This window comes from Microcebus murinus, chromosome 5, assembly GCF_040939455.1.
Source record: "Microcebus murinus isolate Inina chromosome 5, M.murinus_Inina_mat1.0, whole genome shotgun sequence".
Lineage (NCBI taxonomy): Eukaryota > Metazoa > Chordata > Mammalia > Primates > Cheirogaleidae > Microcebus > Microcebus murinus.
The window spans coordinates 50,596,809-50,623,225 of NC_134108.1; the positions used below are offsets into that span (position 1 = coordinate 50,596,809).

At 47.4% G+C, this 26,417-nt stretch overlaps 1 protein-coding gene across 2 annotated transcripts in view; it reads right to left on the reverse strand.

Moving 5' to 3' along the window:
- Positions 1–14,047: 14,047 nt before the first annotated feature.
- Positions 14,048–26,417, reverse strand: part of SOBP (sine oculis binding protein homolog) — a 160,149-nt gene continuing 147,779 nt past the window's right edge. For both annotated transcript variants that reach the window (XM_076003081.1, XM_012753122.3), the window contains one exon: positions 14,048–14,183. The gene's annotated coding sequence lies outside the window, so the exon portion shown is untranslated. The remainder of the gene's footprint in view (positions 14,184–26,417) is intronic.

Sequence of the window (26,417 nt, forward strand, 5' to 3'; positions counted from 1 at the left end):
GCTGTTACATTGTGGATAATGCAAAAATTTGAGGAAATATGCTCCCAGTATTTGTAAATCATTATCTGATTTAGAAAAGATGTCACTCATGTCATTGATGAATGAATGACATTGCAACCTGTGTCTTTATGGTTTTACTTTTGTGTAACACATTAACATATAAGAAAATATCATCCAACATTTATGTCAGAATTATATTCACTCAGCAGTTGCAACCAGGTACAGGTACAAGAATTCAGCAAAAAATCAACAAAAGCATTCTGTGAAAATCAATTGGTTCCATGGAATTTATAATAAAGACTGTTGTATATTTTATTATTATTTGTAAATTGTGTGCTACATATTCCTCATAACAGTAAAATTTATAATAAACTTATGTATATATCTATAATCACACTTTTTTCCCCTGGAGAGTCCATAGTTAAACATAGTTAAATAGGCACCAGCACACCAGTAATCTTCTCTGAGGTTTGCATCTGAGAACCCACACTCATCAAGGCAGCGAAAGCTTTAGTTGGTTTTAATTGCCAAGGTGGCTGCTGAAAGTAGCACTAGATTGAGAGCCCATGAAGACCCAGTTCCTCACCTTGACCCTGCACTCATGAGCTATCTGTCACTGGACGCTCAGCCTTTCTCTGTTCTTCAGTTCCCTCCTGTGCAAAAATGAGGGCATTGAACAACACGAACCAGCATGTCCTTTTCAGCTCTCAGTGCCATGACTTATGCATATTGGAGAAAGGGACAATTCCAAAGTTGCAGGAATGCAAATCAGGAGGATTTCATAGCCCAAACGTACCACCCTAAAGGTTTCCAAGTCTACACTTCAGTGCACAATGACATCTGTGAGGTCATGGTGTTTGGTTACTACACTTTCAATAGGAATTACATGAAAATCAGGCAGCCAAAGGGAAGGAGAGAAGCCTTACCCATGAAGAGTGTCTTTCAAGCCCTGTCAGTTTGCGATGACAGGACTGTGGGGATGGGAAGAAAGTGAGAAAGGCGAACTAACTTTGCCCCATAAGTGAGGGCCCTGCCGTCCTAGCTTCCTCAGCCCCTGCCCTTTTCCTCTGGGCTCAGGCTTTGCTGCTCCCTGGAGCATCTTGAGCACTGAGTTCTCCAGCAAGACAGTAGCAGGGGCAGCAGGCAGCCCCCAATGACCTGAGTGATGGCCTTCGCAAGATCATAACTACCATGCAGGAAGCACTCTAAAGCTCACACACTTCCTCTGTAGCCTTCACAGTGTCAGGCAGGAAATGGTTAAGCAGGGAAGGCCCTGTGCTTGGCGCTGCAGGCAGGGGAGGGGCAGGGATTAATTACACTGCACAGGAAGTGTAGGCCTCCATCTCTCTGCCCAATGGGGAAATCCATTTTCAATTCTGACCTCAATAGGGAAGTTACTCTTCCTGCCAAAAGGAGTGGAATACAACGTCCCCACGCCCAGAGCGTGGAACCAGAAGACAGAACACAGAGAGAAGCAGCACCAATGGTCCACGAAACTTGCAACAGACAGAGCCGGCAGCCTGATGGAGACAGTCATCCCTAGTAGTCCAGGGATGGGACAACTCTCGATCTATGGCCACTGAAACACAGGATAAGGCAGGGAAGCACGAAAATGCCGTCTGCTGTGAAATGGGAATAGCAGGAGACACAGAGAAATGTCTGCAGAACCCAGAACCAGACACACCAGACCACATGGCCCACAGGTGCCTTGGCAAAGAGGAAGAGGAAGGTACACCAGACGTCCATGGGGTATTTTCTATGATGGTATATACACTTAAACTCATACGTGATACAAACATATACAGTTCTTATTCCATTTTTTTTTCCTTTAGAAAATATCCTGCTGAAGAACTCCCCCGGAAATTGTTTCAGGTGGACAACTGGCCCGGGAGCATCCCGCCCTATGGTTTGAGTCTGGGATCTGATGCGTAGGTAGGAAGAACCAGGTGACCATCCCTGCCCCCTTCCCCTCTGTGGAGTGGGGGCCCCAGGAGGTCTGTGTCCATCCAGCTGTGCAGCACATTTACTCACACACTCTTTCAGCCAAGGTCCAGCCGGAAATCAGAACACCTCAGGCATTTACAGCCAAGGGAATGCAACAGGTGACAGAGAGCTGGGAAGCTGGACAGGGGACAGCGAGATGACTCTAAGGCTGAAGGGACAAAGGAAAGAGGCTTTTAGGGAGCCACAGTTCCTAGGGGCTTTCCGGGGGGACTGGAGAGGAGTGGAAGCTGCTGCTGGAGAAGGTGCCGAGGCAGAGAGAGAGGGAAGAAACCCTCCCCCAGTCTCCTGTGGCTGAACTCAGCCAGGGTGAGGTCCCTGCCATGCGCATGGAGCAGAGCGGGGGCAGTTGAGGGACAGATTCCAGAGCCAACAGGCGCAGAGCCAGCATACGTACTGTCATAGTCCTGGAAGTAGCCCCAAGAATAGGTACCTTCACTGATGGAGAAATCTCGCCTCGGAGACGTTAAAGACCAACACAGCCAACGGCACATGACAGTAAGTGGCCAGGCTGAGAGGGAGTCTGTGCTCTCCCATCTGCACACCCACACTCTGTCCACCCTCCTGACCGGGCCTCGCAGTGGTGCGGAGGCAGGGAGATCTACCGAGACAGCATGGCACTTCCATGCTGCTCCTACGTCTGGCGTCCTCAACCGCCTGCCCTTTCCTGTGCCAGGAGCTGCGGTCAGGGCGCCACATGGTGCTCTGGCAGGCGGGGGGCCATGGTGGGCCAGGACTGCCAGCCAGGGAGGTGGACTCATGCAGCGTCTCACCCAACCTCCCTGAGCCTCCATTAAAGGCCGCTGTGTGCTTTTCAGAAGGACAGAGCAATGGGCCAGCACGGGGGCCATGCCAGCTCATTATCCGGCCCTCCTTCTGCTCCCTGGAAGCCCCGGCCCTGCTGGACTGGCCACTGTTCTGTGTTCCCGATGTCAGATGGCCTGGTTCCCCTCTCGCTGGGGCTGGTATTTGGTTGATCCTTCAGGCTCCCATTTGGCCCATAAATCACAAACATCTGCTGGGGTTCTGGTTGGCCTGGGGCAGACTGCAGAGCGAGAGGGTTGAAGAAAGGTGAGCAGAGGGGAGGAGGACCAGACAGCCTTTCTGGGGGAGATAATGAGGCACTGTGTGATCGGGAGCCGCTGTCAAGCCAGAGCCTTCATCAGCCCCCCAAGAAGGGAAAGGAAAAGGGAAGATGAATTTTCATGAGTTTCCTTGGAAAGCCGGAGGTAGAATCTGTGGATGCCTTTCCTCCATGGTGTGTTTCCTCCAACTGTTCCTTTTCTCACCAGTTGGCTATTATTTTCTAACGCATTTTGATAATTACTTTATCAATCAAGAAAGATAAACAAAAGGCTAAAAATACATCTGAGTGAATGAGTTCCCAGAGCCAGTCAATCTTTAGTACTTTGATTTTTAGGATTTTTTAAATTTCTTTTTTACAGAGATGCTTGGGAAACAGTTGAAAGGTTTAGTTCCTCATTCATTGGTGGTCCAGTAGAATACACTACCAACCTCTGCCCTCCTGGCTCCCGCATATAAGACCAAAGGACTTCAGTGAATTAAGGTAATGCCATCCAAGCAAAGTAGACTCCCTACAAAAAACTTATCTAAAGGCTTATCCTTATTAGAATGACTCTTTGCCTTTGATATGCCTATGAAGTCAACAGATTATTGAGTCAAGAGTTGGGAGAGCGCTTGACATGCCACCTTTTAAAGAAGTAAAATGTAGAGAGTTTGTATCATTGCGACTGTTTAGAAAGAAAAAGTGCCAGTTACTCAATGAATGGAGCTCATACTTCCGAAGCTGACTGCTGCCTAGCTACGTCCTGTGAGTGACCGGACCTGAACTGAGCCCGTTAACCTCGTACCTATCTCCAGGTGGCCCTGCCCAGCCAGGCTCATGAAGAGCCCTGGGGGAGAAGTCGGTGACTGACGGTGGCGTTTGGGAAGAAGCACCAGCCTCAGCCTGAGTCCTAGATCCGTGATTGGGAATGGAAAAGTGAGTGGGGTAAATCACCCTAGTGACCCGGGGACAGGCTTTCCTGACACCTCCCACCCCACCCTCCTTCCCCAGCTTCCATCTCCCCAAGTTACAGCGGCCCCTACGGGAGGGGTCTGCATCTTCTGTCCTGCCCAGAACGGCGCAGGACGGACACAAGCAGTGACCGCTCCTCCTGATCCACAGCAGGTACTGTACGGATGTCAGACCTGAAGGAAACCATCCAATTTGTAGCTGCTCACGTAAAAGCCATCAGGAGAGTCATGAAATGATTCTCCATATGGTGCCCTGTAGCTTCCAAAAACTATACGAGAAAGGGGCTTGGAAGGAATCCTTTCCTTTTTGGAGACAAGGAGGGTGGAAGCCAAGCATCTGTGGCAACCTGGAAAAGACACTCCTCCCCGACACCCACCCCAGCCGCATCCCCGGGGGTGGCCCGGAGGATCCGTCTGCGCCAGCCCAGGCCCGCAGGTCACTGACGTTGGCCGCCTGGGCGTTTCCATTAACCAAGCGTATGTTTTCTAGCATAAATGAACTCTACAGTTACATCGTGTGGAGGCTTCGGGACACGGTTTGCCAAATGGAAAAACATTTGGAGGTTGGGAAAATATCTTGCACATAAATTACTGAAGGCACAGAGAATCTAAAAGAGGGATGAAATCAGAAGCCAAGGAAAAGCCGGGTGGATGCCAAAGAAAAATGGAGAGAGAGAGAGAGACAGAGAAAGGAAAGCGATGTAATGATTTCGCTTAATGACCTGCCTTCAGACCGAAAGGCGAGTTTCTAAGCCGTGTTTGAGTCTCATAAATGTCATGGGCCTGAGTATGAGGAAATATCCTTTAAATGGCTATATCAAGCCCCCATATTTCATTCTTTCTTGGTGGAGCTCTTCATTGATTATGTTAAGTGCCAGCCCCTGGTAAGAAACACAAAAGGCTCATTGTCTTTGACCGTGGCAAAGGCCAGTTACACACTTGTTAATTTCCTGATTTATGACACTGAGAAGATGGAACCGAGAGGGGTGCTTCCTCTCTCTCTCTCTCTTTCTCTCTTTCTCTCTCTCTCTCTCTCTCTCTCTCATTTGCTGGTGATGGTGGTGGAAACTATTAAAACAGAGGCAGATCAGGAAGTTTGTGATAAAGAAAAGCCAGGCTCTCGCCTGACATACAATCTCTCTCTTGGCTTAAGTAAACTTGCTCCTTCAAGGCTTGCCATCAACAGGGTCTGGCTCACGTTTCACCACTAAATCTGAGTCAACAATCTCTAATCTGGACACTGGGTTCGGAATCCAGGCTCAGGTTGCACTTGGAAGCTGACAGCAGGGACAAGAGCAGAGAAAAATACGGCCTTTGTTTCTGGTTTGATCGTCCCCACCGAGCCGAACTGAGGTCATGTGTCGTTTTCTGTCATCAACAAGATAAAAGTTTGCACCTCTCTGGCCCTGAAATGTCTCTCCTGCCATTTATATTAAGGCCAAGAAGCTCTCTGCCCCAGAATCGGAGGGCCAAGTTTGTGGAGAGCTTAGATTTGGAGTCCTTTTCATCTTTCTGACATGTGATACCATGACATCGGCAGCCCTTGTGGGGTTGCTATGCAGATATACAATTTCTGAAAAGTTACACCCAGAAAACGAAAACCCTGGATTGGATTAGCATTTCACAAAGAACAGGGATAAAATGTGTAGCAGTTAAGCTAAAAAGCTAAAAAGAAGGAAAAAAAAAAAAGGAAAAGAAAAAAAGTGAATTAAAGTTTCATGAAAACAAATTCTGTTTTAAGGGATCAATAAGTATAAGAGAATGTTATTGCATTCCTGGCCTGCAGACTGAGCCTAGTGCAGCCACTGCACGTGAAGGGGATACTCTAAACCACGCAGTGGAGACGGAAAGGGCGTTCAAGGGTCCTGGGGAGTGTGAAATTCAAGGGGTTCAGTAGGGTCCTGCTGTTTCCTAAAACTCTTCCTTTTTCCTACCTGTAATGTTTTCATTGCTTTTATTTTATAATAAACCTTCACTTTTGTTTAAATAAACCTATAAAGAAGAAAAAAAATACCATATCGTCTGAAGGTTCTGGCTAAATATGCTTCAGCCTCAAGACCTTCCCTTTCTTTACCAAGGTCAAGTGCATGCCCTCCAGCGCTCACTCACTCGCAACCTAGCTTTTCCTAAAAAAATATTTTTTTCCAAGTATTTCCAACACCAGAAATTATTTTACAGGGGACATGTAAAGATGGAATGTGATATGTTTTGCATGAGATGTAGGAGAGTGGAAATGACGTGAGGTTTTCCTTGTTATCCCAGGACCTGGTGCCTTCCAGCTGAGACCCTTGTACACTGCTCTTCCGGTGTCCTTCTGTGAGCCGGCCTTGTCCTCGCTGCTGGGGAGGTGGTCTTGCACCTGATGCACAGGGTACCAGGACATCCCAATAGTCTCAGCTGCAGAGAATCTGTAGGGAAGCCCAGAGCAGGAAAAGGGAGGGGGGTTTTGAGGGACACAGAGGACGTGGTGGAGATTTGGGTAACCCAACCAGTGCGAGAGCAGTGGATAACAGCAGTGGATGAGAGCAGTGGTGAGAACATTGGATGAGAACAGTGGTGAGAGCAATGGTGAGAGCAGTGGTGAAAGCAGTGGATGAGAGCAGTGGATGAGAGCAGTGGTGAGAGCAGTGGATGAGAGCAGTGGATGAGAGCAGTGGTGAGAGCAGTGGATGAGCAGTGGATGAGAGCAGTGATGAGAGCAGTGGTGGGAGCAGTGGATGAGCAGTGGGTGAGAGCAGTGATGAGAGCAGTGGATGAGCAGTGGGTGAGAGCAGTGATGAGAGCAGTGATGAGAGCAGTGGATGAGAGCAGTGGATGAGCAGTGGTGAGAGCAGTGGATGAGCAGTGATGAGAGCAGTGGTGAGAGCAGTGGTGGGAGCAGTGGTGAGAGCAGTGGTGAGAGCAGTGATGAGAGCGGTGGATGAGAGCAGTGGTGAGAGCAGTGGATGAGAGCAGTGGATGAGCAGTGGATGAGAGCAGTGGATGAGAGCAGTGGATGAGCAGTGGATGAGAGCAGTGGATGAGAGCAGTGGTGAGAGCAGTGGTGAGAGCAGTGGTGAGAGCAGTGATGAGAGCGGTGGATGAGAGCAGTGGTGAGAGCAGTGGATGAGAGCAGTGGATGAGCAGTGGATGAGAGCAGTGGATGAGAGCAGTGGATGAGCAGTGGATGAGAGCAGTGGATGAGAGCAGTGGTGAGAGCAGTGGTGAGAGCAGTGGTGAGAGCAGTGATGAGAGCAGTGGTGAGAGCAGTGGATGAGCAGTGATGAGAGCAGTGGATGAGCAGTGATGAGAGCGGTGGATGAGAGCAGTGGTGAGAGCAGTGGATGAGAGCAGTGGATGAGCAGTGGATGAGAGCAGTGGATGAGAGCAGTGGATGAGCAGTGGATGAGAGCAGTGGTGAGAGCAGTGGTGAGAGCAGTGGTGAGAGCAGTGATGAGAGCAGTGGTGAGAGCAGTGGTGAGAGCAGTGATGAGAGCAGTGGTGAGAGCAGTGGTGAGAGCAGTGGATGAGCAGTGATGAGAGCAGTGGATGAGCAGTGATGAGAGCGGTGGATGAGAGCAGTGGTGAGAGCAGTGATGAGAGCAGTGGATGAGCAGTGGTGAGAGCAGTGGATGAGAGCAGTGGATGAGAGCAGTGGTGAGAGCAGTGATGAGAGCAGTGGATGAGCAGTGGATGAGAGCAGTGGTGAGAGCAGTGGATGAGAGCAGTGGTGAGAGCAGTGGATGAGGGCTGTGGTGACAGCAGTGGTGAGAGCAGTGGTGAGAGCAGTGGATGAGAGCAGTGGATGAGCAATGGATGAGAGCAGTGGTGAGAGCAGTGGATGAGAGCAGTGGTGAGAGCAGTGGTGAGAGCAGTGGATGAGGGCTGTGGTGACAGCAGTGGTGAGAGCAGTGGATGAAAGCAGTGGTGAGAGCAGTGGTGAGAGCAGTGGTGAGAGCAGTGGTGAGAGCAGTGGTGAGAGCAGTGGATGAAAGCAGTGGTGAGAGCAGTGGATGAGGGCTGTGGTGAGTGCAGTGGTGAGAGCAGTGGTGAGAGCAGCCAAGGATATGTACAGTAGACAACTCAGCCCATCCCCCCGGATGCAAAGATGAGCTAGCCCTTTCCCTGCCTGCGGGGACTCCGAGACTGGTCGGAGGAGAGCAGAGGACTGGGAATACATACAGCAACGAGCTATGTGGTGCATCTCCTGGGCATTCCGTGCTAGATTATGAAGCTGGCAATTGCTGTGAAGAAGAGTTCTCACCAGGATAGGACTTTATCGGAAGTTTGTGAGGTCAAGAAGAGATGGGCAATTGACTTTTACTCTAACTCAAGAGATGGGAAGCACTCTTATTCTGCTCTACGTTACTCCTGAGCTTGATGCTCTCAAAGACGAGATGACATATGTGAAGGGGACTGGTGTATGCTTTGGCCACACATGTTATTCATGCATGCAGGCATCTATCCATAGACAAGTGGGAGGGGCGCCCATGTGAGTGTGCTGGTGAAGTGTGGGCCCTGGGATCACACTACCTGAACGCTGTTTCAGGCTCTGCCACTTACTTAGCTTCTGTGTACTCAGTTCCCTCATCTGTAAAATGGGGATAATAGTACTGACCTCACAGGGTTATACTGAGGCATAAATGAAATAACGTGACGAAGTGGCATTTAGTAAACTTTAGACAAGTGTTCATTAAAATTAACTGTGGTGTCTATTCCTTCTGGGAGGGGTTTATTGTTGGCTCATTTGGCCTAAACCTACATGTGAGAAACAGCTGGGAAAAGAGAGCATCACCCGCTGCCCCAGGTCTGGAAGCAGCTGGAATGACATCATCAGACCTGTGTCCCGTCGGCTGGTTCAGAGTCAAACTGAGTTATGAGCTGAGTTGACGCTGGTATTTCTGCGGCCACCAGAAGAACACTGCATTTGGGGGCAGAGGGTTCAAATCTTGGCTCTGTCACTCCCAGGTGAAGGGCCTGAGCAGTGTGAAGCATGTAATGGATGGGAGCCATTTCTCAGCCAAGGCCCCTCCTTCACTAGAAGAAGGACATACCCAGGTGGCAACTGTTCCTTCCACCCATAGTCAAGAGATAGAATAAGAGACACGTTCTGGGTATCAAAGACTATCTTTCCATTTCTAAGTGTGTCCAAGGGTCAAAGAACGATCTCATATTTAAGACTTTTCTGGGTAAAATGAGTAACAGTTCTGTGACCTGGAATCAGTGTTGAGCCCAGAAGCACGAGGGCAGCGACTGTCCCTTATCCCCTTTGTGCGGCTCCCAGCGCTTTGCACTGGCTTTGCGTTTAGAAGAAGCCCAGAGACGTGCTGGCTGACCGGCTGCCCGCGGTGGCTCTGGCACCTCCCTCCCTTGGGCACCAGAAGCACAAAATGAAATTCTAGAGTCCTTCTGTGTCTGCTGCACAAATGCTCTGGTTTTCAGGGTTTTGTTGTCCTCTTCTATCGCTAAGCTAGTAGGATAAAAGTGCTTCAACCCAGCCAACTGCTCAGTTCCAAGAGTGGTGGGGAGCTCTGCAAGGATGCAAAGTTAAAAGGGCCACAGTGTCTACCTCCGAGGAGCCGGACGACGTGGAAGACCATTCGGTACAGTGCCAGAAGTGGCCTCGGTCAATTTAAACAAGGGGCACGGGAGCCCAAGGGAGAAGCAATTAATTGCACCTCAGGGATTCCAGCTTGGCCTCCTGGAGGGGTGGCATGTAAACTGATCCTTGAAGGGGATGGCTTATTAATTTTTAAAGTCATAATTATAGTAATGAGGGCCTTCCATGTGCTGGGCATGTGCTGCAGGAGATAAGAGGCAAATAAGGCACAGTCCCTGTCCTTAAGGACTCCACAGACTAGTAAAGGGCACGGGCAGGTGAATAAGCCGAGTGCAAAGTGCACGGGCTGGAGGACAGCGTGGCCGCGGCGCCCGCCCCAATGGGGGAGGGGAGGAGGTGGTCCATACAGACTCCGGGGGAAGCCTCACCCCAGCAGCTGGGCTATAGAAATTGCACAGGGAGGAGGAAGGAAAGACATTCATGTGCAGAGGCACAGGAGTGGGAGAGAGCAGGAGCACCAGGAACCAGCTCCTAATTCAGGATTGGTGGCCTGGCAGGCAGGGAGCAGGAGTGGACAGGGCTGGAGAAGTGGCAGGGGCCAGAGCTAGGGCGGCTTTGCATGCCGCACTCTGCCCTTGACTTTGACTTTGTAGGCCACAGAGAACCAATGAAGAGCTACAAGTAGGTATGAAATGTCTCAAGGTGGGTCCTTATTGAAACTGGTCAAGGAAGCTAAGCATCTGTTCCTTGGGGTGGAGGAGGATGCCGAGGGAGTCAACAGCAGTCTTGAGTGGCTTTGGCTATGCCACATGGGCAGCATGAGCTGGCACCTGCAGGCCTGCCTGCAGCTCAAGCTGTCCATCCAGTATTGGGGATACACCTGCAAGGGAAGGACATCTTTGCAAAGCTGTAAATCCAGGCTCCAGGTGTGCAATATGTAAACCCTGGAAAACACTGAGAGAGTGCTGGTGAGACCAAGAAGTGGTCCATCTTTTCCACAGCCCACTGGGGCAGGGGCTGTGAGCTCTCTACTCTGGTCTCCCCTTGGCCGGCATCAGGCATGGGGCCTTGTGTTCAGTGGGGGTTTGACGACTGCCAAGGAAAACACTGCCTGGTTTATTTCTCAAAAAGTGGAGTGTCGTCCACGTTTCCCCACATCCAATAAGATGCAGTGGGCGCTAACCATGAACATGCAGCCCTCTGGCTTAGTTTCAAATGAGGGCCACATTAGAATAAAACTGCACCACTGCCACAAATTTACAGAAAGTCAAAACTCCTCTTCGTGAAGATGTCATTCGTTTTTCTCCAGACTGGTTGTGGGGCCTGGGCCCTGATGCCAAACCTCCTGGGTTTCAGTCCCATTCTGCAACTCACTGGCTGCGTGACCTTGGGTGATTACTAAATCCACTGAGCCACAGGTTCTTCTTATTTAAAGGGAAAGTGACAGGCCCTTCCTCACAGGGCTACTGTGGAGAGTTCGCGAGACGAATGCACACATGCTCCGCGCATACTAGCTCTTGCCTACGTTGTTGTTTCTGTTTCTCTTTATATGTAGTTTTGATAGCCCAAGAGAACTCTGCACTCCAGGAGCACTAAGAGAAGGCACTAAGATCAGGAGAAGGAAGAGGAAGGGAAAGGGGTGCTCACGGCTGAAGAGATGCCACGGAGTCTTTTCATGTTGGAACAAAGGCACCTTTTGTTTCCAGAAAGGTCAAAATGTTTGCTCGACAATCTTGGACTACAGACAAAAGTAAAATCAATATCCTGGGTGACTGCCTCTATGGCCAAGTTGAGATGGATAATGCTATCGGGGACTGTGCACCAGACACCCACAGCCGGGTGCCCCGGCCCTGGCGCGTCCCCCGCGGGGCCTGCCTCGGCAGGGTGCAGATGAGCCACCACCACCAATGGAGCCCCTACCGGGAAGCCTCCGAGATTCTCTCAGGCTCCTTGCAAGGAGAAGGAAACCGGGTCTCCAGAATCCAAAGACGATCACTTGGAGGGAACTGCTCAGGGTGTCTCAGATTTCAATGAACATTCATGTTTTGATAATCTAAATCAAGTAAGTGTGGGACCCTGGATGAGTCAATTCTCTTTTCTAGCCTTCAGTTTTCCCTCATGTGGCACAATAGGATTGGGCTAGCTTTCCACTGACTGGAACTAGATATTAGTGTACTTTCCACCTTAGAAACTTTCTGATGTTCGACTTACTTACCAAAGAAGAGCCAGATTGACCCATCACATTCACATGAAGCTAAAACAAAAGTCTCTCCTGGTCAATGTGGCAGGATGGTGTATGGATGTGAGTAGAACCCATGGGGGATGTTGGCGTCCATTGACTGGTGCTTCTTGAACCTTCCACCTGAACCCTTGGAGCCAAAAAGGATCAGGACTTGGAGAGCACTTGGAAAGGACATCACACCTGGGTCTACAGGCCCCAAACTCACTTCCCACGCACCTCGTGCTGTCCACGATGGGTGTGGGCGGGAATGGGCCGAATGGGCTCTCGTCTGCAGGCACGCACCGGCTGCTGCAGCTCAGGGTCAGTGCCATCCCTGGAGCGCACCATCTTCTAAGAAAACTTTTTAGCTCTATTGCAAAAAATGTTTCCCAGTGGGAGAAAAAATGAATACTTTCTGTAACAAGGAAAATAACAACAATAGTCATAATAATGAGAAAAGCCAAATAAGCACGTGTAAGTGCATTTTTTTCTTAGAGATTTATTTTTGTTTGATGAATCTGACACCAGTCAGGGAGAGAGGAGCATGTTGTGAGCCCAGCAGGAAAACGAGCACCCAGAAGAGGGACTGCTTCTTCCTGCGTGGGTGAGTTTGGTGCTGGGGTTTATCTGTCTTTTTAAAATTTGTTGCTGGAAATGTTTCTTTTGTTTACTTTTATAAATCTCTCCCCGGGCTTGCGAGCTTCCCCTCCCTCCCACCTCCCGTCCCCTGCCCCCAAATTTCATTTTTAAAAAGCGAGCTCGCTCGCCAGGTGTGTCCCCTAAGCTCTCACAGCTCTAATAAATAAGGAGCACCTGTAAAACAGTAGCTTGACGTGTTAAGTGACTCTGTACAAAGGAGAATATAGAAATACAGTATGTACACCGCATCCTCGGGCCCCGTGGCGCTTCAAGGCCGCATGACACCACCTGGCCCGGCCCGCCCATGCCCCGCCACCCTCCTGCTGGGGCCAGGCGGCCTCCTGGGACAGGGGCACTTGGACCCCTCTAGAGGGAACAATTGCTTTATTTGAGTTAGTAAACAGATACACTGAATCACAAGGTGATTTGATTTTTTTTTTTTTAGTTTTCTTCTTTTTTTGATTTTTTTCTTAATTTTTTTCTCTCTTTTTTTTTCTGTACTCATCAGAATGGGATACTCCACAACTGTCTCACCAACTCAGTGCCAGTACACATGCTCTAGAGGACTTCTGGACTCGCAGCTACAACTGTACAAGTGCACACAAGTGAATCTACCCTGTTATCCTCCACCCACTGATTGAGGATCGAATTGCACATTTCTCTTAACCATGACAGGAGAAAGCAAACAGTGAAACAGAATCATGGGCGATCTTTCTCACTTTCCCTCTTGTTTTCATTGGTTTGTCCATACTATTCTAATTATCATGAAAGGGCTCTGCGTATAGAGAGATTGTCTCACTGACTTCCTGGATCACCAAAAACCATCAGGGCTGAAATTTCATCTGAGTCTTTCGTGACGCCCAGCAAATATTCCCCCTCGGATTATTTTACACCTTGAGGGCATTTTGGTCTTCAGTTCAACACTCTTGCTCTGTTCCCAAATGGGGCGCTATTTAGGGGAATTTAAAGAGAAAGCTGAGAAGAATAAACATTTACCGAGTTCTCTTGGCATTCAGTCTCTGAAAAACCACAGTATAAACTATTCATGCTGCTTCTTACATCTGTCAAATCGAAAATTAAAAGCCATAAAAGTGTAACACTGAAAATATGGCATCAAAAAGGATAAAGGTGGCCTTTGTAAAAATAACAAGAAAAGTATATTAGCCAATAAAATATTCTAACTCTTCATTTAAAAGTGCATCCTGGGCAGGACAGAGACGAACCTGAAGTGCTGGGACTCCAGCACCATCCCTCTCCGCCGTCAAAACATGAACAGTATAGGTCCAAAACCGTACAATGCAAATCACAATTCTTAGTGTAGCAGCAAAACCACAGCAGTTTTTAAAAAGATTAAAAAAAGATTTTCGTTTTCCAATCCGTATCATCTTCCAGCCTCAGCCACTGAGCCTTGAAGATGGAGCGGGGAGAATACCTACATTGGTCCTTGTGGCTTGTTGGTGTTTTGTTTTGTTTTTTAAAACCAGGGGTGAGATCCCTAAGTTCCTCTGGGGAGAAGCACAGGTGGTGGCAGCAGGAAGGCTGGGCCCGCTTGGTGGGTCCAAGGCGCGCTGGCTTCTCTGGGCTGGAGGCCACCAGGGGAGGGCTGCTTCCTCTGAGATGCTTAATGACAGGAAGCGGCTTTATTTGCTTGAGTTTTAGCCAGAGGGGGTGGTGAGCTGACCAGCTGGTGTCATTGGATGGCGTGACATGGTTTGCTCTGGGCCCTCTCTCCGTGAGCGAGCGTTCCTGAAAAAAGAGGAGAAGGGGCCGTCAGAATCTACTGGACCAAATCCCCCCCTCCGCCCAGCCGGGGAAAACCCAGGCGTGAGTCAGACGGCAGCACGCTCCCCGGCCGGCCGCAGCGCAGACCTCAGACAAGCCCCAGAGCGGAGGCAGCACAGTGGGATCGCAACAGGAGCTTCATTCACGGTCTGCTCGGGGTCAGCCTTGCCAGCTTTGTGTGAGGAAATGAAACTCGAGTTGCTTTCTGGAATACCATCGTGAGCACGGTGCACCACGCCCTCGCCCAAAGACCACAGCATCCTTTGCAGCCCAGCGACTTTCACCCTCCACATTACTGCACGCTTAACTAGCAGGAGGTCTCTGAGTCGCCCAAGGTCATCCGAAAGCCAGGTGAGGTCAGGGGTGGGGGGAGGACCCTGAAGCTCCAGACCTCAGCCCTGTACTCCACGTAACTTCTCACCCCCGTGTACGCCCTGGCGTTTGCTGCAAGGAGGGTGAAGAGATTCACTCTTTAGCAAATAAAAATTACCATGGACACATACACCTCTCTTCAGAAGTCTCCTACAGAGGCAGTTTAAGCTGGAAGAAATGCTTGCTCCTCTCTGTTTGTGGCTCTTGCCTGTCAAAGGTGGACCATTCACATCTCCTCACATCCAAAACAAAGAGTTGCATGGGGACTGGGAGACAACAAACCAAACTTGCGGTCCCAGGGCAGAGGGTCGGAACGGGACTTTGAACCAGAAAAGTCAGTTTCTGGGGAACAACCATCCCCACATTTGCCAAGACATCAGGCTCTGCCTCTTTGTCCCTGCTGGTGTATTTCATTTGTCACCAGTTTGTTGGTTTGAAATACAGCCTCCTGAGGACACCCAGTCACTCCTGGGAAGTGGCCACTTAGAAATCTGCCAACCCAACCGTAAAGCCCCTGTGGGCTGAGGTTGTGTGTTTTGCTCACGTCTCTGCACCCAGCCCCTACTTCAGAGTCTGTAGGTGCTCGGCACACTTTTGTCAAGTAAGAGTCAAGCAGCTCCCTTCTGCCATGTCCCCAGACGGTACCCTTTTTTCCTGCCAACAAATGGCCACATCAAAAATGTGAATGGGTTAAATTCGGCTAAGGTGAAGTGTTGACAGAGGACTTGTAAGCATCTTTACAACTGTTGAGATTATTCTTAGAACAATGAACAAATACTTTCAGAGAGGGCACGAAATTGAGGACTTGAACGGACCCCAGAGAGAATACAGTATAATTTCCTGCTTTTATAGATGAAAAAAATGGAGGCTGCAAAGGGACCTGGAAACTTGTTCGGAGTGTTTGCAACATGAAGTTAGCAAGAGTATGATGAGGTCAAAATGCCCATCGGGAGGACTAAGTAGAAGCTTGTGCTTTTAACGCTGCTATCCAAATCTTGGTGTTAATGGCAACGGTAATAATCACCAGCCAAAAACAAGGTTTGAAAATCTCAATGTGCACGACAGGAAATGCCTGAGTTCCCCAAATCACATTAAATCACCAGATCTGTGTGTATTTAATATGTATATTAAATAACCAAAGTGAAAATGCAAAACACCACAAATATGCAATGGGGGTGGAATTACAAGGCCATGGAAACCTTTTCATTTGGCATGGTCAGATTTGGAAATGTGGGTATTTATTTATCTCTGAATAAAGAGCTCACAGTTGATTTCTCTCTCTCTCTCTCTTCCTTTCTTGCTTTCTTTTTTGAGAATAAGAGACAATGGAGAGAAGACATACAAAACCAAAAGCACCAAGAGCCTCCATCAAATGAGGGGCTGGGAAGAAGCTGCAGAAACGACAAGTGAATCCAAGGACACAGGGTAGCTCCTGGGGACAATTCTCTTGCATTTGTCAAGCACAGCTTGGAAGCTGCTGTGCAGGGAGGAAAACCATCCCCACCTCTGGGCCTGGGACCAAGAGTGACCGAATCTTGTAGTCAGAGGGGACCTCCAAATTCTTTCTTTAAAAGGAGGGAGGGAAGTGTTTAACATTTTCTTCCAGCAACTTGGAAACACCACCATTTTGAGTTGCTTACTTAAGAATGCGGCGACTGCTTCCTCAAGGAGGTAGCTTTTTTCTTTAATGTAATCACTACCAACAACAACAAAAAAGGAATATTTCTCAAATAAGTTTCTTTATATTCAAATCACCTTTGGACACAGACCAAACATGGACAGCATCAGCCTACTTGAAGAAAATTTCCAGGCTTTCACAAGAGCCTGGGGAAAACGGGATTATAATGAGAGCCATTCTGGAACCTTAACTACAGCATTCGCCATCCCAAACACTATAATAATCATTATTATTCTCTGGTATCTATTATTGTCTGGTAAATAATATGTGTTTTCCCCCAAAGTTCTAAAGGGTGCAGCTGCACCACACTCTATTTTTCGCAGCCCCGTTCCTGCTCTTCTGAAAGCCTGCTCACACGAAGCTTATTTTAAGAGAATGATAAACTAGACAATTTGTGCTGTTTCCGTTCCTCTCACCACATACTTGCCGTGTCTGGGACACCCCTAAAGGCCAGATGGTGGCAGTACAAGTCCCTTTCTGCTGCTACCATTTGAGGAGGGGGCGGTAGTGAAGTCCCCCTCATTTGTTCTCCTGGCTCTGACGGGTTCAGGGCGGCCCCCTTGTTGGAGACACAGGAATGGACTCTGGAATCAATGAAAATGAAGAACCAAGCTTGGGCTTCACTGTCCTGATATTTATTGGTATGCAAGGTGTGAAACTCAACAGAGTGGAAAAGAAGTGAGCTTGGATTTTTAGGTTCAACTAGGTTTTTTTTGTTGTTTGTTTGTTTTTTGCCCTTGTCAAGCAGAGGGATTATGGAAGATCTGTCCTAAATTTTTTGATCTGTGCAAAGGGAAAATTCCCACACTAAGTGAGACAGAGACCCGAGTTACAGTCCAGCATGCTTCTGACCAGCTGTGTGGCCTTGGCCCTGCTTCTTAATCCCGACCACCGCACCCACTTGGTTCTTCCTTTATGAAACAGGGGCCTGGGTGAGATTTTCTATTATATCTTCCATCTGTCTCATGTTGTGATTGTGAGATCTTTGGACAAACTCCATTATATAATGTGCAGAATTATAAACTTGAACGGTTGGATGTTAATCTGTTACCAGTATATAAGGAAGCCTCCTAATTTCTGGATTCTGAAGTCCAAAATTTCAGAATAAGTCTCCTTCTATTAATCATACACACATCTATGGCAGAGATTTTTGGAGCACCCCTTTAATCAGGGGGTTCTGGAGAAGTGGCCATACTTGTGCCTCACACTTGGGTTCTCCTCCGAATTGAGGGCTTGTCTGACAGCAGGATAACTCACCCGTTACATGGAGCATCACACTCACACAATTACATGCAAATAAGCCCTTCTCTTATACCATATATGTACCAGTATGTGCCATGTATGAAGACTAGCACCACAATGTGTGGTCTCCATCTCATATGTGTGCTGGGTATCTTCAGAATTCCAGGCCTGCCTGTCCCTCCTGACCAGAGGAATGAAACACTCCTTTTTGTGGAATCAAAGCTACACACCAAATGCATTGCAAGAGTCTTTGTCCACCTGGTGAATCCCCTTTCTATGTCATCAGGGAAGCCTTGCTAAGAATGGGATTTAGTTACTCATCCTCATTTATCACGCAAAGATTTCTAGAGAATTACAGAGAACAAAAATATATCTGAATACTAATAAATTCTTTCAATGTTGAAACTGTCAAAATACAGCCATTCTCACCTTTACTTCTCTGACCTTTACAGCCTAAGACTTACACTGGTTACATTTCATAAAATGTGCAGGCACCTACTCTCAAAAGTAAATGTGTGCCCAGAGAAAAAGGTCTGTCTTATTCTACACCCCAATATCTCCAAACTAGCCCTTCCGTGGTGTGAGATTCGCCCTCTACCATGAGGCCTGCCTCTATTAATGTAACCCATTTTCCAAACTTTCCTTCAAATTTCCTTCCCTCAATACCTTTGTGATTAGCATAATCAAAATTCGGTAGGTCTGTCCTGTCTTGCTCGTTTAGAAGGCACACTCCCCATGTCTGTCATATTTATTCCCAGGAGTCTAAAGCCCAGTGGCATCGGCTCTATGATGTGCAAGAAATACCTGCTGCCAGCCAGCTCGCCTTTGTCCAATTACCCAGGCCCTAGCAGAGATCCACTCACTCCGGCACGCCTGCCCATCACTTATCACAGTTAAATACAGCCATTACGTGCTGGCTGCGGCAACGCTGTTTATCTGGGACAATAACGAGTCCCTGAGGACTGGACTGCTCTCAGGTAGCCGCAGCTATTCTGGGACACTCACAAGGGTAGAGCTCTGTGGTCAATGAACAGTGCCGCTGGCACCGCTGATAAACCCTGAGTGCGATGCCAGACAGTGGTCCCCTCACCAGGCCCGTCCCAGGAAGGGCTACAGCTTGGGGAAGTTTTGCCAAAAAGTGGTTCCCTCCCTCCCCTGTCAACTACTGCTTCATAAAGAGTTTTGAAATGACTTTTACCAGGATAGAGACTGTTTTCATTTTTGAAGTGGATGGCATCTCTTTTCTTATAGCTCACTAATTGTTGAAACTACAGGATAACCTCAGAGATACTGCAGGTTTGGTTCCAGACCACCGAAAAAAAAAGTGAATATTGCAATAAAGTGAGTCAAATACATTTTCTGGTTTCCTAGTGCATATAAAAGTTATGTTTATACTACACAGGTGTCTATTAAGTGTGCAACAGCAGTATGTCTGAAAAAACAATGTACATACCTTAATTGAAAAGTGCTTTATTGCTAAAAATGGTAATGATCATCCGAGCCTTCAGTTGAGTGGTAATCTTTTTATGGGTGAAGGGTCTTGCCTGGATGTTGAGGGCTGCCCACGGATCAGGGGGTAGTGATTGAAGGACGGGGTGGCTGTGGCAATTTCTTAAAATAAGACAACAATGAAGTTTGCTGCATTGATTGACCCTTTTTTTTCACGAAACGTTTCTCTCTAGCATATTGATACTGTTTGATAGCATTTGACCCATAGCAGAACTTCTTTCAAAAGAAGTCAATGGAGTCAATCCTCTCAAACCGTGCTGCTGTCTTATTAACTAAGTTTACATAACAACATTCTAAATCCTTTGTTGTCTTTTCAATGATGTTCCCAGCATCTTCCCCAGGAGTAGACTCTATCTCAAGAAACCCCTTAATTTGCTCATGCATAAGAAGCAACTCCTTATCTGTTCAAGTTTTATCATGAGATTGCAGCAATTCAATACTATCGTCAGACACCACTTCTAATTCTACTTCTCTTTCTATCCCCACCACATCTGTATTTACTTCCTCCACCGAAGTCCTGAACCAGTCAGTCATTCATGAGAGTTGGAGTCAATTTCTTCCAAACTCTTGTTAATGTTGATATTTTGACCTCCTCCTGTGAATCATGAATGTTCTTAACAGCAGCTAGAAGTGTCCTTTCCAGAAAGTTTTCAATTTACTCTGCCCAGATCCATCAGAGAAATCACTATCGATGGCAATAGCCTTACAAAATGTATTTCTTAATAAGACTTGATAGTTGAAATTACTCCTTGATCCATGGGCTGCAAAATAGATTTTAGCAGGCATGAAAACAACATTAATCTCCTTATACATCTCCATCAGAGCCCTTGGGTCACCAGGTGCATTGTCAATGAGCAGTAATCTTTTAAAAGGAATTGTTTTTCCTGAGCAGTAGGTTTCAATGGTGGGCTTAAAATATTCAGTAAACTCTGCTGTAAACAGATGTGCTGTCATCCAGGCTTTGTTGTTCCATTTATAGAGCACAGTCAGGGTAGATTTAGCATAATTCTTAAGGACCTTAGGATTTTTGAAATGGTAAATGAACATTGGCTTCAACTTAAAGTCATCAGCTCCTAATATTAGCTCCTAACAAGAGAGTCTGACTGGCTTTGAAGCCAGGCACTGACTTCTCCTCTCTAGCTATGAGAGTCCTAAATGGCATCTTCTTTCTAGATAAGGCTGTTTCATTTACACTGAAAATCTTTGTTTAATGCAGCTACCTTCATCAATGATCTCAGCTAGATCTACCAGATAATTTGCTGCAGCTGCTCTGTCAGCACTTGCTGCTTCACTTTGCACTTTTAAGGCTTCTTTCCTTAAACCTCACGAAGCAACCTCTGCTAGTTTCAAACTCTTCTTCTGTAGCTTCCTCACCTCACTCAACCTTCACAGAATTGAGTAGAGTTAGAGTCTTTCTCTGGATCAGGTTTTGGCTTAAGGGAATGCTATGGCTGGTTTGATCTTCTATCCAGACCACTCAAACTTCCTCTTTATCAGTAATAAGGCTGTTTTGCTTTCTTACATTTGTGTGTTCTCTAGATTAGCACTTTTAATTTCCTTCAAAAACTTTTCCTTTGCATTCACAACTTGGCTGTTCTGTTCGAGAGGCCTAACTTGCAGCCTGTCTCAGCTTTTGACATGCCTGCCTCACTAAGCGCAACCATTTCTAGCTTTTGATTGAAAGTGAGAGATGTGTGGCTCTTCCTTTCACTTGAACATTTAGAGGTCATGGTAGGGTTATTAATTGGCCTAATTTCAATATTGTTGTGTCTCAGGGCATAGGGAGGCCCAAGGAGAGGGGGAGAGATGGGGGAATGGCCAATCAGTAGAGCAGTCAGAGCACAGACAACATGTGTCAGTCAAGTTCACCATCTCATATGGGCACGGTTCATGGTGCCACTAAACAATGACAACCATAACCTCAAAGATCACTGATCACAGACCACCATAACAGATATGATAATAATGAAGAAGTGGGAAGTACTGTGAGAAATCCCAAAACGTGACACACAGACAAGAAGGGAGCACATGCTGTTGGAAAAATGGTATCGATAGACTTGCTCGACTCAGGGTTGCCACAAAGCTTTAATTTGTAAAAATGCAATATTTGTGAAGCACAGTAAAATTACACATGCCTATAATTGAAAAAAATCCCTTCTCCTTTCTAGTGTGATTCTGGTGGGAACTAAGTCATGGTAGGCAGAGGGGTATGGGGGCCAAGGTTGAGTTTCCACTTAGCTCAGTGTTAGGCTCTGGTCTGAATCGCAACTTTACCACCTCCATGCTACTCAGCCCGTGGCTCTGATAAGCTAAGGCTCACGTATACTAAAATATTTTTAAACCAATTATAAAGGCCTTGTTTTTCATTTTTTATAATTTTCTACTTTAACTCTCCCTTATTTTACTTTTTTTTTTTTTGAGACAGAGTCTCGCTTTTGTTGCCCAGGCTAGAGTGAGTGCCGTGGCATCAGCCTAGCTCACAGCAACCTCAATCTCCTGGGCTCAGGCCTCCTGCCTCAGCCTCCCGAGTAGCTGGGACTACAGGCATGCGCCACCATGCCCGGCTAATTTTTTCTATATATATATTACTTGGCCAATTAATTTCTTTCTATTTATAGTAGAGACGAGGTCTCGCTCAGGCTCAGGCTGGTTTCGAACTCCTGACCTCGAGCAATCCGCCCGCCTCGGCCTCCCAGAGTGCTAGGATTACAGGTGTGAGCCACCGCGCCCGGCTTATTTTACTCTTTAATCAATCAAAAACACAACCATACAAGACCCCCTGCTGGAAAAACTCCATCTTTAATTCTTTGTTTTACAAAGAAAATTTCATTTTTCTCTGCTTAGTTGGTTCTGCTTGTTTTCACACGTGGTCATTGCTATTTCTTGCTGACCTCTAACAGTTCCTGAGGGACAAAGAACCCTGGACCATGGAACCCCCTCTTGTGCACTCATGGGGTCCTCATCTTTACCCTGGACAACTGGTCTTCTTTACCCCACGTCCCTTCTGGAACCTGGCAATTCAAGCAAACCAAATGACCCTGCCTCTGCCCCTCTTCTAAAAGCAGAAAGGGATTCATGACATTTCATGTACTTTTTTGTTTGTTTGTTTACAAAGGCACTAAAGCAGGTGGCTCTGTCCATTCCCAAAAAGGAAAAACAGAATAAAGAATTACATGATATAGCTATTGTTCTGCAGGCAATTTTGAAGACATTTCCAGCCCTATGTCCCTGGCTTTCAAGACTAAACAATTTATGGTTTGTGTCTTCCAAGAGAGGAGACACACAGTGCTATGCATTTTTGTCTACCTATTTTGCTTGAAAACAAATACATTTTATATACTTGTTTCACTTATACACTTATTGCATGGAAACAATAATGCTACTGAAGTATTCATTATCATCTCCAATTTACAGATGAAGAACTTTGCCAGGAAGGTCAAGGAACTTATTTGCTCAAGGTCACCAGCTAGAAAGGGGCAAAGCTGGCTGGAAGCCCAGGTTCTAGGACCCCAAAGTCCAGGCCCCCCTAGGGAGTGCTGATACCCTTTTGACCCTGACAGTGGGGGAGGAGGGGGGTCACAGTGTCAGAGCTGTAAGGGGCCTCAGAGACATACACAGTCTAACTCCCTTGCTTTGCAAACAAGAACTCTGAGAAGTTATTTGATGAGAAAAAAAATGCCTTTTCGTTCAAGTCCCATCCCGTACACACACTGATGTCAGTTCATGTGACTCAGCAGGCCCCTGCCCGGCAGCTCTAAGCCCCACTCCCCCTTTGTGACTACAGGAGCAGTGTCACTGTGTCCCTGCTAGAGTGGGAGATGCTAAGTCCTCGATGAAGTAAGTGACTCGTCTACGGGGTCAGTAAAAGGCCAGGGTCATATTCCTCTTCTGATTTCTACCACACTGTCTCTCGAGACGGCCGCCTTCCAAAAATTCTGCCTTGGACAAAAAACCAGATGTTTATTGTATTAAGATCAAGTTTGTTACTTCTCTAGGTTATAGGAACGCAGAGAAAAAAGCAGCTTCATGTGACAAGTGGCTATGACCTGGGGGTCAACAGCAGATTTTAAGATTTTCGGTGAGGTCTGGAAAGCAGTCTTTCCCATACTTTATTTATGCTTTGCCCCTAGTCCATTAGCAGAGACAGAGAAAGAGAGAAAGCTCCCTATTAGTGCACACTCCACTGGAAAAAGTAAGAGCAAGAATACTGGTTTCTCCCCTGAACAGCAAAGAGGATGAGGAATGTGGTTAATAATTGCTTTTCTGCAGCCCGTTAGCCCATCCATCCACTCCAGATGTGCAGGTAAGACCTATTTTCTGTCTGAAATCAGCTGCCCAATGTGAGGAAGCCGGTGGTGGGTGGCAACAACAAGACTCCACTCCTTGGCACAGGGCGTGTAACTCAAGCAGCTTCCGTTGGATCTCACGTCCCACTGCGAGGAAAGGCAGATGAGGACTCAGGTTCTCCTCCTGGCTGCGCCACTCCGTGACCTTGGGCATTTGCTCTTTTCGTCGCAGCCTCTCCTTGTAAAAGTGGAACCAGAGATCTTATGAGAATTTCTGGAATGGTTTTCCTAACCTCTGAGGTTGACGACGTGGAAGTGTTTCATTATTTTCCGTTACACGTCTGAGGGAAGAAGTTCTGGGTTGCAGGGGCTACCATGACAATTCTTAAAATAAGCTGCTTCCATGAGCCAGGCAGCTCCTGGGCATTTTAACTTACGTTATTGATAACTCTGTGAAGTAGTGACTATTATCTTCATGTTTTGTATGTAAGACATGCGTGGAGACTCTGGAGCCAGGCTGTCAGTCAAATCCCAACACTGCCATTTCCCAGCCACGTCACTCTGGGTAGGACATGCAACCTCTCTGGGCCTCGGTCTCTTCATCTGTAAAATGGGCTTACTGATGCCACCCCATAGCATTGTTGCTATGCAGCATTTGGAACACTGACTACATGTAGAAAGTTCTCAATAAACATTAGCTGTTATAATTATTTAATGAGAAAATGCAGAGAATACAGACAGGTGATAAAACTTGTCCAAATCCCCACAGTGGGAAGCGACACAGCCAGTTTCAAATCCAGGTCTCACTCCAGCCCTGTGCTCTTGCCCCAGGCAATGTGGCCTTTCTAACAGGACAGTAAGTTCCCTCCCTAAGGCACCCAGACGAGCCACACTTACAGTTTCCTGACCTGTCTCCCACAGCAATCTTCTCAGTCCTCAGACATAGGGACTGCGGTTCTGGGAGATTAAGTCCCCTCCTCCCTCACCTAGTAGGTGGCTCAGTAGGGACATGAACCCAGGCCAGCCCAACTCCAAAGCGGGTGTTCTTTTACGCTAAAACACACTGCCACCTTCCTTCACTACCGGGAGCCGGCTGGTGCCACACATGTGGAAGCTTCAGAAGGTTTACAGCCGGGGAAGTCAAAAAAGACAAAAAGCCATCTCCAAAAGGCCGCCAAACGCCCTTAAAATTAGCTGCAGGCCCTAGAGGTTCTGAGCCCATCTCTGCAGGTGCGCGAGGAATATACAGCAAGCCACCCAGGGCTTCCTGCTGCTCTTCGGTGCAAGGACAGGGAGTCTGGGCGTCCCTGCGGATCACTGCGCAGCCTCCCTGGTGACATCTGGGGCAGGGAAAGTCCTGCCTGCCTCTGCAGGCCCACGAGGCGGCCGCACCGCCCTCCCCCGCTGGCCTAAGGCTCAGAGCTGCTGGGTGGTCAGCAGAGGGCAGGCGCTGCTTCCGTGGTCACCGGGGCCAGCCAGCGCCCTCTGCCACTGGACTTTGGAATGGTCCGTTGGTTGTGAGGTTTTCTTCCACTGTGCACTATGATGTCTCCTTAGGTCCCCTGTGGCCTGAGAAGTTCTTCCTCTCACTGTACTGTGACAATGGCTTTACACACTTAACACATGGATGTGGCAGCCCACAGCAGTAACACTCCACAATGTCTAGAATCCACCTCTGGTAAGTGGCCTGTCATCAGAACGCAACCATCAGCTTTAGCAATGCCAGTCCTTCCGTCTATGAATTGCTGCTCAAGAAATGTTTCTCAAATACAAATCTCACCCTGTCACTCCTCTGCTCAGGGCCACGGTGATGCTGCCCAATGTGTGGAGTACAGATTCCTCGCTCTCCTCCAGCCTCACGCTCCTCACCTTTGAGCCCTTTGCTCCAGCCAAAGGAACGGGAAGGTGGTCCCTAACACAGCTTGCTCTCCTCTGCACCTCAGCCTCTGCCATCCCATTGCACCCCTCACCCGCCAGGCCCCACTGCCAGCTCGCGGCCCTGCAGAGGTTCAGAGCCTGACTCGCTAGCAAGGCAATCCCTTAACTCTTTCTCCATGGAGATGCTTCTCATTGGTTAGCTCGGCAAATACATGTGTGCCCACTCTGCCAGCCCCTGTGCTGGGAGTTGGTGACAACAGTGAGGGAACTGGATCCAGTGTCACTGCAGTTTGCAGGTTCTGCATGTTGCTTATAAAAGTGACCTTGGCTGTTTCTTGTCTTTCTCAGGAGGTTTTTAGCTGTTCAAATCAAGTCACAGACCCCGGCCACACCCTTCCCCACTCTATCTTTTCTCTTTTCCTTTCTCTTTCTTTCTATCTCTTAATAACACAGTGACCGGAGCAAAGTCAGTGTTAGATACTGTTAGTGCAAAAGGGATATGTATTATCCTCTAGGGAAATAAATGAGGACTATCTCTGAACCAATGAGCAAATGAATGAGCAAAAGAGACCTGCCTCCTTCTGTTTGGATAAGATTAGGAGTTATTAAATTTGTAGATTGTAATATATGAATTAAGTGTAAATTAAGGATTTATAAAATCCAAAGGTAGGATTTTTCTAAAGGTTATTATTACTGTGCACAGGCCACACACACACACAGCTAAGAGAGAAGCTGATCAGCTGATTAGACAGTGAGAAGTGCTGTCAAAATCAGGATTCAAACCCCAACCAGTGACCCTCATCTTCATTTGCAGGGTCATAATGTTTTTCCACCAAAATTTTTTCATACTTTTACAATTAGTATTTGAGATTCGTGTTGCTCAAAGCTTGTGGGGCATGAAAATAGCCATTAAGCCCCAAGTTTATGATGCCATCCTAGTAAATGGGAGGAATAGAGGGACCTGGATGTATTTTTTTTGGTTTGGCAAATCCTAGAACTATTTTTTCAAACGTGGGGTTTGGCTAAAACCAAAACTTATTTTGCCAAGCACTTTGGCCTTAATTTTTAAACCCATGTGTATTTTAAGAGAAATTCAATCTATATGTTTCTGACTCATTTACACTTAACTCATGAAAATGCTGTTTGGTAAGAGCTATTAGATGTCCAAGTAAGTTTATGAGCCTTTTAAAGCCTTCTTTTCCCCCATTCTTACCAGAAAGTTGTATTTTGCCA